Consider the following 8,864-nt stretch of genomic DNA (forward strand, 5'->3'; position numbering starts at 1 on the left):
ATCCCCTACTTTCGTGAAAAATTGTCATTATCTATCGTTGCCTCTTTAGAAGTTTAAATATGTACAGTTTCGGGAATACACAGAACAATCTATATGTATAGTTCTATGGTTGGTATCCTTTGCCTCCGACAGTACAAATGGTATTTAGATTTCTTAATTATGTAATTTATCAGCGTATATATCATAGTTTTTCTCTCAATGTAGGTATTGATACTAAACGTATCAAATGAACTTCATGAATATTTTTCGCTAACAGATTAAAAAGACCGCGATTGTCGTAAGATAAGCGTTTGTATTTGTCTAGATAAAAAATAAATAGTAAAGTAACAAGCTTTGTATTATGTTTTAAAGACATTTTCTAAAAAAATAGTTACACAAAATTGCGTTTTAACGCTTTGAAACTGAGCAAGAAACTGTGCCTGGGCAGTTAGGGGTGGATAAAACGAGAACTTTAGCTACCGTCATCCGGGGCGAGATTGTGCCAAAAAAACATGTATTTTTGTTCTTTAGCTCAGTATACACACAATTTAGGAACTAAGTTGATTTCAAACCTGTCAATATATACTAAATTGTTCAATTAACAACTACCGTAGAGATGGTTTAGTTACAATGAAACCTAATTTTACTGGAAGGGCATGAACTTTGGCACAATCTCACCCCCGTGAAGCTCGAAAAGTACAAAGTTTCGAAAAATATTATTTTCGTAATCAAAACATATCCAACGCATAATAACCTTTCAATACATTGTAAATGATTAGTTTATATACCTTCAAGATAGCAAGTTGATGCGATTTCTTGTTCGGGTTGGTTTATGCGGGACATTTTTTACAAGCGTTATTTTCGCGTATTTTTGATCGCGAACTTTGAAACCCTGTTTAGGCTAAATAGTATGCTAATATTATCTGTGTTGCATTCTAAGTTAGAAATAAATGTGTTATGTTCATCATCATTTTGAATTTAGGTCACCAGTTTCTATAGATATAATATATTTTCACAAAAAAACATTTTTGGTTTTTGGCACAATCTCACCCCGGATGGCAGTAAATCATAAAGTTCAAAGAGTTTTATAATTTTTTAAAAAAATAACACCTTCACCATTTTTTTGCAAAAACTTTGTGCATATGTGTATATTGAATCGCTAAAGTTTCATCAAGATACGTTTGCAACTTTCCGTGCTATGCTTCAGTAAAATTGACCTGTTTTTAATCTGAAATCGGCTATAACTTATTAACTCATAAAGATAAAGCAAAATAGTTTTCTGCAAAACTATTCTTCTCTTACGTATACAACTTTTTGTAGAACATCATATTGAGTTATATGTTGAGATAAATGAGTTATAATAGAAAATATGATTTTTCAGGTCGTCCATAACCAAGGTCCACTGCTGAAAATACGTAAGAGTTAGAAATTTGGAATGTTTAGAAAAGTTATGTGAAATTAATCTATCTTCAATGTTTTGGAACTAAAAAATGGAAAACAAACTTATTTAAAAAATTATTACTTGAATTGTTGTTACGGCTTCATCTGAACATTGGACGACCCTTTCAAAAGATGCATCATATTTTCATTCAAAAAGTTGCCGAAGACTTTATTGAGCTAGAATATCCCGTTTAGGCGCAATCATTTTTGTCCGTCTTAAATCGCTTTCTGGACCATAGTGCAATGGTATCAATTCGCCCTGTTTCGACATAAATACCATATGGCGTGCCCAATATGGGACAGCAGAGCCGGGGCATCTATTTCATTGTTAAGCGGCTTGGCCACAAAAGTTGCTTGTTGAATCCTTTGACGACTCTCTAATGTTTCCAAAAGCTGGCATCGGTATATGTAGCGGGGAAGATTGATAGGTAGACGCTAGGGTAGATGACTCAGGGCGAAACGAACAAATCTTCGTTGAACACGTTCTATTCTGGCTTTCTAACACAGGTTATGTGGATTCCAGATAACACAGGCATTCTCAAGTATTGGTCGTACCAACGCGAAATGCAATGCCTTCAAGCAACGGGGATCAGTGAAGTCTCGGGAAATTTTAGTGATGAACCCAAGTTGTTGCGAAGCTCTAGAGATGACAGCAATATATAATGTTGGTTGAACATGAGCTAGTTATCCAACAGAACTCCAAGTTCGCTGATCTGATCAACGCGTCCGAGAATAGCTCCGTTTATCCGGTAATCAACTGAGATGAGCGTATTACATCGGTGGAATGTTATAACCACACATTTACTTACTTACGTGGCTTGCCGTCCTAAGACAAAGTTTCTCCTAACTCGGTTGAGGGTTATCGCTCTCCATTCCTCGGACACCGAATATTCTCCGCCAGATCTCACTCCACCTGGTCTAACTATCTTGCTCGCTGCGCTCCTAGTCGTCTTGTTCCTACCGGATTTGAGGCGAACACCATCTTTGCAGGGTAGTTATCCGACATTCTTGCAACATGCCCAGCCCATCGTATCCCTCCAGCTTTAGCCACCTTCTGGATACTGGGTTCGCCATAGAGCTGTGCGAGTTCATGGTTCATCTCCGCCTCCATACTCCGTTCTCCTATACGCCGCCGAAGATCGTTCTGAGCGCTCGTCGTTCGAAAACTCCGAGCACTCGCAGGTCCTCCTCGAGTATTGTCCATGTTTCATGCCCGTAGAGAACAACCGGTCTAATAAGCGTCTTATACAGGGTGCACTTTGTACGGGGACTTAGTCTGCTCGACCGCAATTGCTTGTGGAGCCCATAGTAAGCACGACTTCCGCTGATAATACGCCTCCGAATCTCACGGCTGGTATCATTGTCCGCCGTTACCAGTGAGCCAAGGTAGACAAATTCATCGACTACCTCAAACTCATCGCCGTAGATCAATATACTACTGCCCAAGCGGTGTAGTTCGGCCTCGGTTCCGCTGGCCAGCATGTACTTTGTTTTACACGTATTTACCTTTAACCCAATCTTTTCTGCTTCGCGCTTTAGTCTGGTGTACTGTGCAGCCACCGCCACAGATGTTCTGACGATTGTCGTGTCTGGAGGAAGATATTCCAGATAACACGAGAACACTTCTCACTCCGTTGCTGCCTCCATCAGGTCAATCACAAGACTGCCGTTCATTCCCTCTCTTCAGTCAAGCCTTTTATGAATTTCTTACATCTTTTCTTCTTTATTTTCTTTTACTCCTATTGAATTCTTGTTATTATCTTTTTCTCTCTCTCTTTCTTTCCTTCAATATTTCTGACATCACTTACACTCTCATTCCCTACATCCACCACTACCTCTAGTCCCCCCTTAGGGGTCACCCATAAAGTACGTCACGCTTATAGGGGGGAGGGGGGTTGACCTAATCGTGACGATTTGTGACGTAGGGGGGAGGGGGGGTATGAAGTTATGTGACGTCACATGAAAAAAAAAATCAAATGGAAAATTTATTCGGGAAATTATAATTTAGCCTTCATTTTAAGATAAAACTATTGAAGGCTTCTATAAAATTAACTTTCTTATAGATTTTAAAACAAATAGTTAAATTTTTTGAATGAAAACTTTTTTTTAACATGTATGTGTAAACAGGACTAATTTATTTCTCTATGTAGTATGAACTCTCCATTAAAGCTTTACAGAATATGCAATACACCGGTGAAGAACTGCTTGAGTACCGTTCTGCCGAAAAGATTTTCGCAACCGCAAATAGCAGTCGCACAAACTCCTGAAGGGTTACGGGATGCTACCAGAGACCCATGGCAATGTTTTCCCTTGATATTCGTGCTGAACTCAATCGATGAACCTAAACTTATACCGAAGTTCCACGGCTGCTTTTAAGGTTTCTCGGTATAATTTATACTGCCCTTCACTCAAAAGCTCTCTTAACCCATTTCCTCCCAGCGTTGCGAAAACGCAACGCACTTTCATTCGATTCTAGAGAAGGCTCTGTTTAAGATATCAACTTGGACCCTGAGAAACAAAGAAAGATTGGAAAAAAATCTAATCGACCTGTTTTTGCTCAAAGGTCAGATGTTACGTGTAACATAATTACAGCTGTGACAAAACAACAGGTTTTGCTATTTTTCAGATAGTTAAGGAAAAATGCTCATAAAACTCGATTTTACCTCTATTAACGCCTGACCTATTAATCAGTGTTAGTAAGAATCGGTTGCTTACCAAAAAATACTTTGTTTCATAATTTTGATTACTTTTGTAATTTTAAGAAAGGTTCTAAGCCTTGCGTTGCGAAAACGCAACGCTAGGAAGAAACGTTATTCAAAATTTGCAACGGGAACGTTTGTTTTCGTTCATTCGCTGCTGATGTTTCATTTGAAGTCGTTGCTTTTTAGTAAACAAATGAATGTAAATCTTATCTTTCGCTTGTTCAAAATATCCCGGAAACATTATAAAAATTCCAAGTTTTATTTAACGGTAAAAAAGTATGAAGTATTTATATGCATAATAATGAAGGCATGCAAAAACGGTATACCCCTAACGCCCAGCGTTGCGTTTTCGCAACGTAGCGTTGCGGAACACAGGGTCAATATTAAAAATACATGTCAGCGGCTTTTTCTTAGTTGACCTAAAAGAGAATTTTCCTGAAAGTTTCAACTTTCTATCCCTGCTGGGAAAAGTGTGGGGCTTAATGGGTTAATGATAGCAAACGATCAAGAATTTTCTAGAAACATCACTATCGGTCACATGCTTAGAGCCTAACCGTATACACCATAGTGTAGTCCTGTCGATCTAGAACTTCACTGCACTGCTCGTATAGGTGTAGCCTATGGAACTTTTTTGAGAAACTTAACTTGAAATTTACATGGGCATTTGACTTAATGGAGGCGCATGGTACATTGTGAATATCCGGAACGTTTAAATAACAAATCAAAAATAAAATGATATTGTTTGAAAAAGGATAATTAGATTATGCAACAAGCCTTTCTAAAATCCCTTTTTCGTTCACCTGAAAGTGTTATAAAACTTTTCTCCGCGTTAGATCCGGTACGCATGTTTTGTGTTCTGAATTGAAACTACAAATGTAATTGAAATAGCAAAAATTCATGCAAGATTGTTTTTTGCATGTCGCGTGTCTTGGAAAATCAAAACAAAATTGCGCTGGTGTATTAAATTCATATGGATGTTCATCAATGAAGTCGGTCCGATACCATGAATATCATGATACCATAAAAACTTTCAAGCCTTGGTACCAAAGCATGTCTAGAATTGCCCCTTAAATAGCCGATTAATGTATATATCTGTTTTTTACAGAACCGAGGATGAGTCAGAGGGAAGTAAAATGATTTTCAATTTTTTCTGAGCGATTTGCGGCTACTCTATCATTTGCTTATAACCGGACCACGAATTAATTTTTAAAACTCTGTCATCTTCAACTATGTCCAATAACACCTCCTTCATCCTTTACTTACTTGACTTTTTTGACGACAATCCACGAATCCATGCCGAATTCAGGAGCCGTCTCCACATTTCTCGGTCTTGAGCTGCCGCTCTCCAGTAGCCCCTAACACCAGCTGCTCTAGCAGCTATGTCAACAGCGCTCATCCAACGGGTACGCGGTCTGTTTTCGCTGGTCTCTTATCCAACATTCTTGCTACGTGACCAGCCCATTTTAGCCTGCCGTGGTTTAGTCGCTTCACAATATCCGCATCTTGGTTTAGGGGAAGACTGTCCAGAACGCACCGGGTGGGTAGAATGACCCATGCTATTAATTGTTTAAAAACGTGGAAACTATTTGGTAAAATTATGAATGCGCATTTTATTTTGGCGTAAAACAAGCTAATTCATAAATCTGTAGAATGTAAAAGCATCAAACATAGCCACATCCAATAAAATCAAGCGATTATCCACGATCTCATTCCACATGTAAGAAATCACGGTTTTCTCTTAAGCTTTTACCACTTAGTCGGTATGCAAATTTCATAATAAATACAGTTCAGGCGAAACTAGAGCTTCTTTTGAATAAACTTTAATGAAAAAATAGTCATTAGTTTGATCGTATCGTTTATATGATATTGCCCTTTAGATGTTTTAGGAAACGATGAGATCAAAGAAACAAAAGCAGCGCAATAAACATGCTTGAGGATGGTCATGTGACCGACATAATTTTCGGCGCTTGTTATTTTTCCTGATATGAGTGGACCCATATTAATTTATGTTTTAAAATATGATACATGACATATGATATTATCTTTTAAAGTGTCACTAGCGAAAACAAATTGTACAGAATTATTAGTATTTCTTCCTCTTTTTCATATAAAATTTCTAAGCTCTAGCATCTATTGATTGGAAAAGCATCTATTGATGAGCAAAATTTGTTTGAAATTGGTATAAATTTATTTGGGAAAATCAACTCATTAGTATTTTAAATACTATACACCACTATACCTATATGATTAAATCGAATACTTTTCTTCGCTTTTTGCTTTGCTCGTCCGATTGCGAGTAACAGCAAGTAAAGAAAATGACAATTGAAATGTTCCTCACTCTTCTTGTATTTCTATGCAAATTTTAAAATTGCAAATAGCATAGACACACATACACGCATACATACATACATACATACTTACATACATACATTCATACATACATACATACATACATACATACATACATACATACATACATACATACATACATACATACATACATACATACATACATACATACATACATACATACATACATACATACATACATACATACATACATACATACATACATACATACATACACATACATAACACATACATTGAATACAATCGACCCTTGATTAATTTATTTCGATTTTATACATTTTAACGGTTTAATATACGGCGCTGAAGTGTTAAAGTTTGAATAACTTTTGAATCAATCGTCTGATTTTCAGTAACTTGGTCTCGTTTTATAGATCTCAACAGTAACTTTCAAATGATAATAAATTGTAGGATGTTTCCTATTGAATTAATGCTTATATGCAACAAAAAGCAGTTTTAAATACATTTTTTTCACATTTCTTTATGTAACTTTCAAACCACAAGCCCATTCGTCATGAAATCTTGAAGTTAAGGTTTTAAAAGATTCTCCTTTCATATGCAATCAATTTTATTCAAATCGGTTAAGGGACCTATGAGATGATGAAGTCCCATATTTTTCATATTTTTATACATAACTTTTGAACTAAAAGTCCGATCAGTATGAAATTAAATAGCGAACAATGGGACACCTAGACCTTTCATTTGACACTAAGATCATTAAAATCGGTCCAGCCATCTCCGAGAAATGTTGGCTCAATCAAAAGCGTTCCACACACACACACACACACACACACACACACACACACACACACACACACACACACACACACACACACACACACACACACACACACACACACACACACACACACACACACACACACACACACACACACACACACACACACACACACACACACACACACACACACACACACACACACACACACACACACACACACACACACACACACACACACACACACACACACACACACACACACACACACACACACACACACACACACACACACACACACACACACACACACACACACACACACACACACACACACACACACACACACACACACACACACACACACACACACACACACACAGAAAATGCTCAGTTTTCGAAACTGAGTCGAATGGTATATGACATTCGTCCCACTAGGTTTTCTTTCGGTTTTCGGTTTTTCGAGTGATTCCTATACCTTTATACTATATTTTCATATAGTAGAAAGGCAAAATGTAGCAATATTATGTATTGTATAGGACTTTGGCCTTGAATTTGCCCTAAACCTAATTGTACATTGTTTAACTTACAATATTTCATCACACATCAGTTGAAGAAAAGTAGATGATTAAATTTTATTGCCAATTATGTTGACATATGAACCCATTGTATCCCAGCAAACAAGCGTATGTAACAAACGCTATAACGAACGCTTCCGCCATTTCGGTTGCCTAGTTTTAGGAGTTTATATAACACGTGATTAAATGTAAATTTTCTGGTTGCGTTTAACGCCTAATTGGGCAAACTTGGTGCGTTTTGTCCACGGGCTTTGGCGTTCTGCCCCACATAATGATTTTGACTCTTGCCAAAAATCGTCAAAAATAACAAAAAATACTGGTTTTTGTTAGGAAATTTCAGGAGTAGATGTGAAAAAGATCCCAAAATCTTTTAGAAGTTGAAAAACATAGAACAAACACGCCGTTGCTCTGCAAAATGATGTTTTGCTTAAGCGGTACATTCTGCACCACTTTACCCTACTTGGTAGATTTCATGATTCATGCACCTGCGCCACACTCTTTTGTCTGATATACCGCCAAGAAGTGATCGCGAAAATGATCAAAAACGACAAAAGCTAGCACAAAATTTCACAAAATCTCACAAAGAAAAAGAAACAAAGAAGCGTTACAAAATAAATAGATGTTGCTTTGCGTATTTGACTCTAGCATTTTCATACCAAATCTGTGTATAACTACATCCCGCAGAAACCATATAAAGAAATATTTTCTATTATGTATGAAATCATGAAATCTTCCGAATTTTTATGCCGCATGGTTGAAATGACAGTTATAATATAAAGTAAAAATAAAGTAGATAAAAACGGGTCAAAATGGTAGACAAAATCGGGGGTACCTAAAATCGGGGGTACCTAAAATCGGGAGTTGATTAAACCAGATGTAGATATAATCGGTATACCACTTTATAAGAACTCTAAGAACTTATACAAAGATTAAACATCTTTGCAAAAACTGGCCAATAGAATGCATGCGGAGTTTTCTGAATCTTGAAGAGACATTTATATTTTCTGGATCGTAAGATTCGGGCTCTGCTAGTAGTGTTATATGCTCTCAGTTGGGGCG

This window comes from Sabethes cyaneus, chromosome 3 (genome assembly GCF_943734655.1).
Source record: "Sabethes cyaneus chromosome 3, idSabCyanKW18_F2, whole genome shotgun sequence".
Lineage (NCBI taxonomy): Eukaryota > Metazoa > Arthropoda > Insecta > Diptera > Culicidae > Sabethes > Sabethes cyaneus.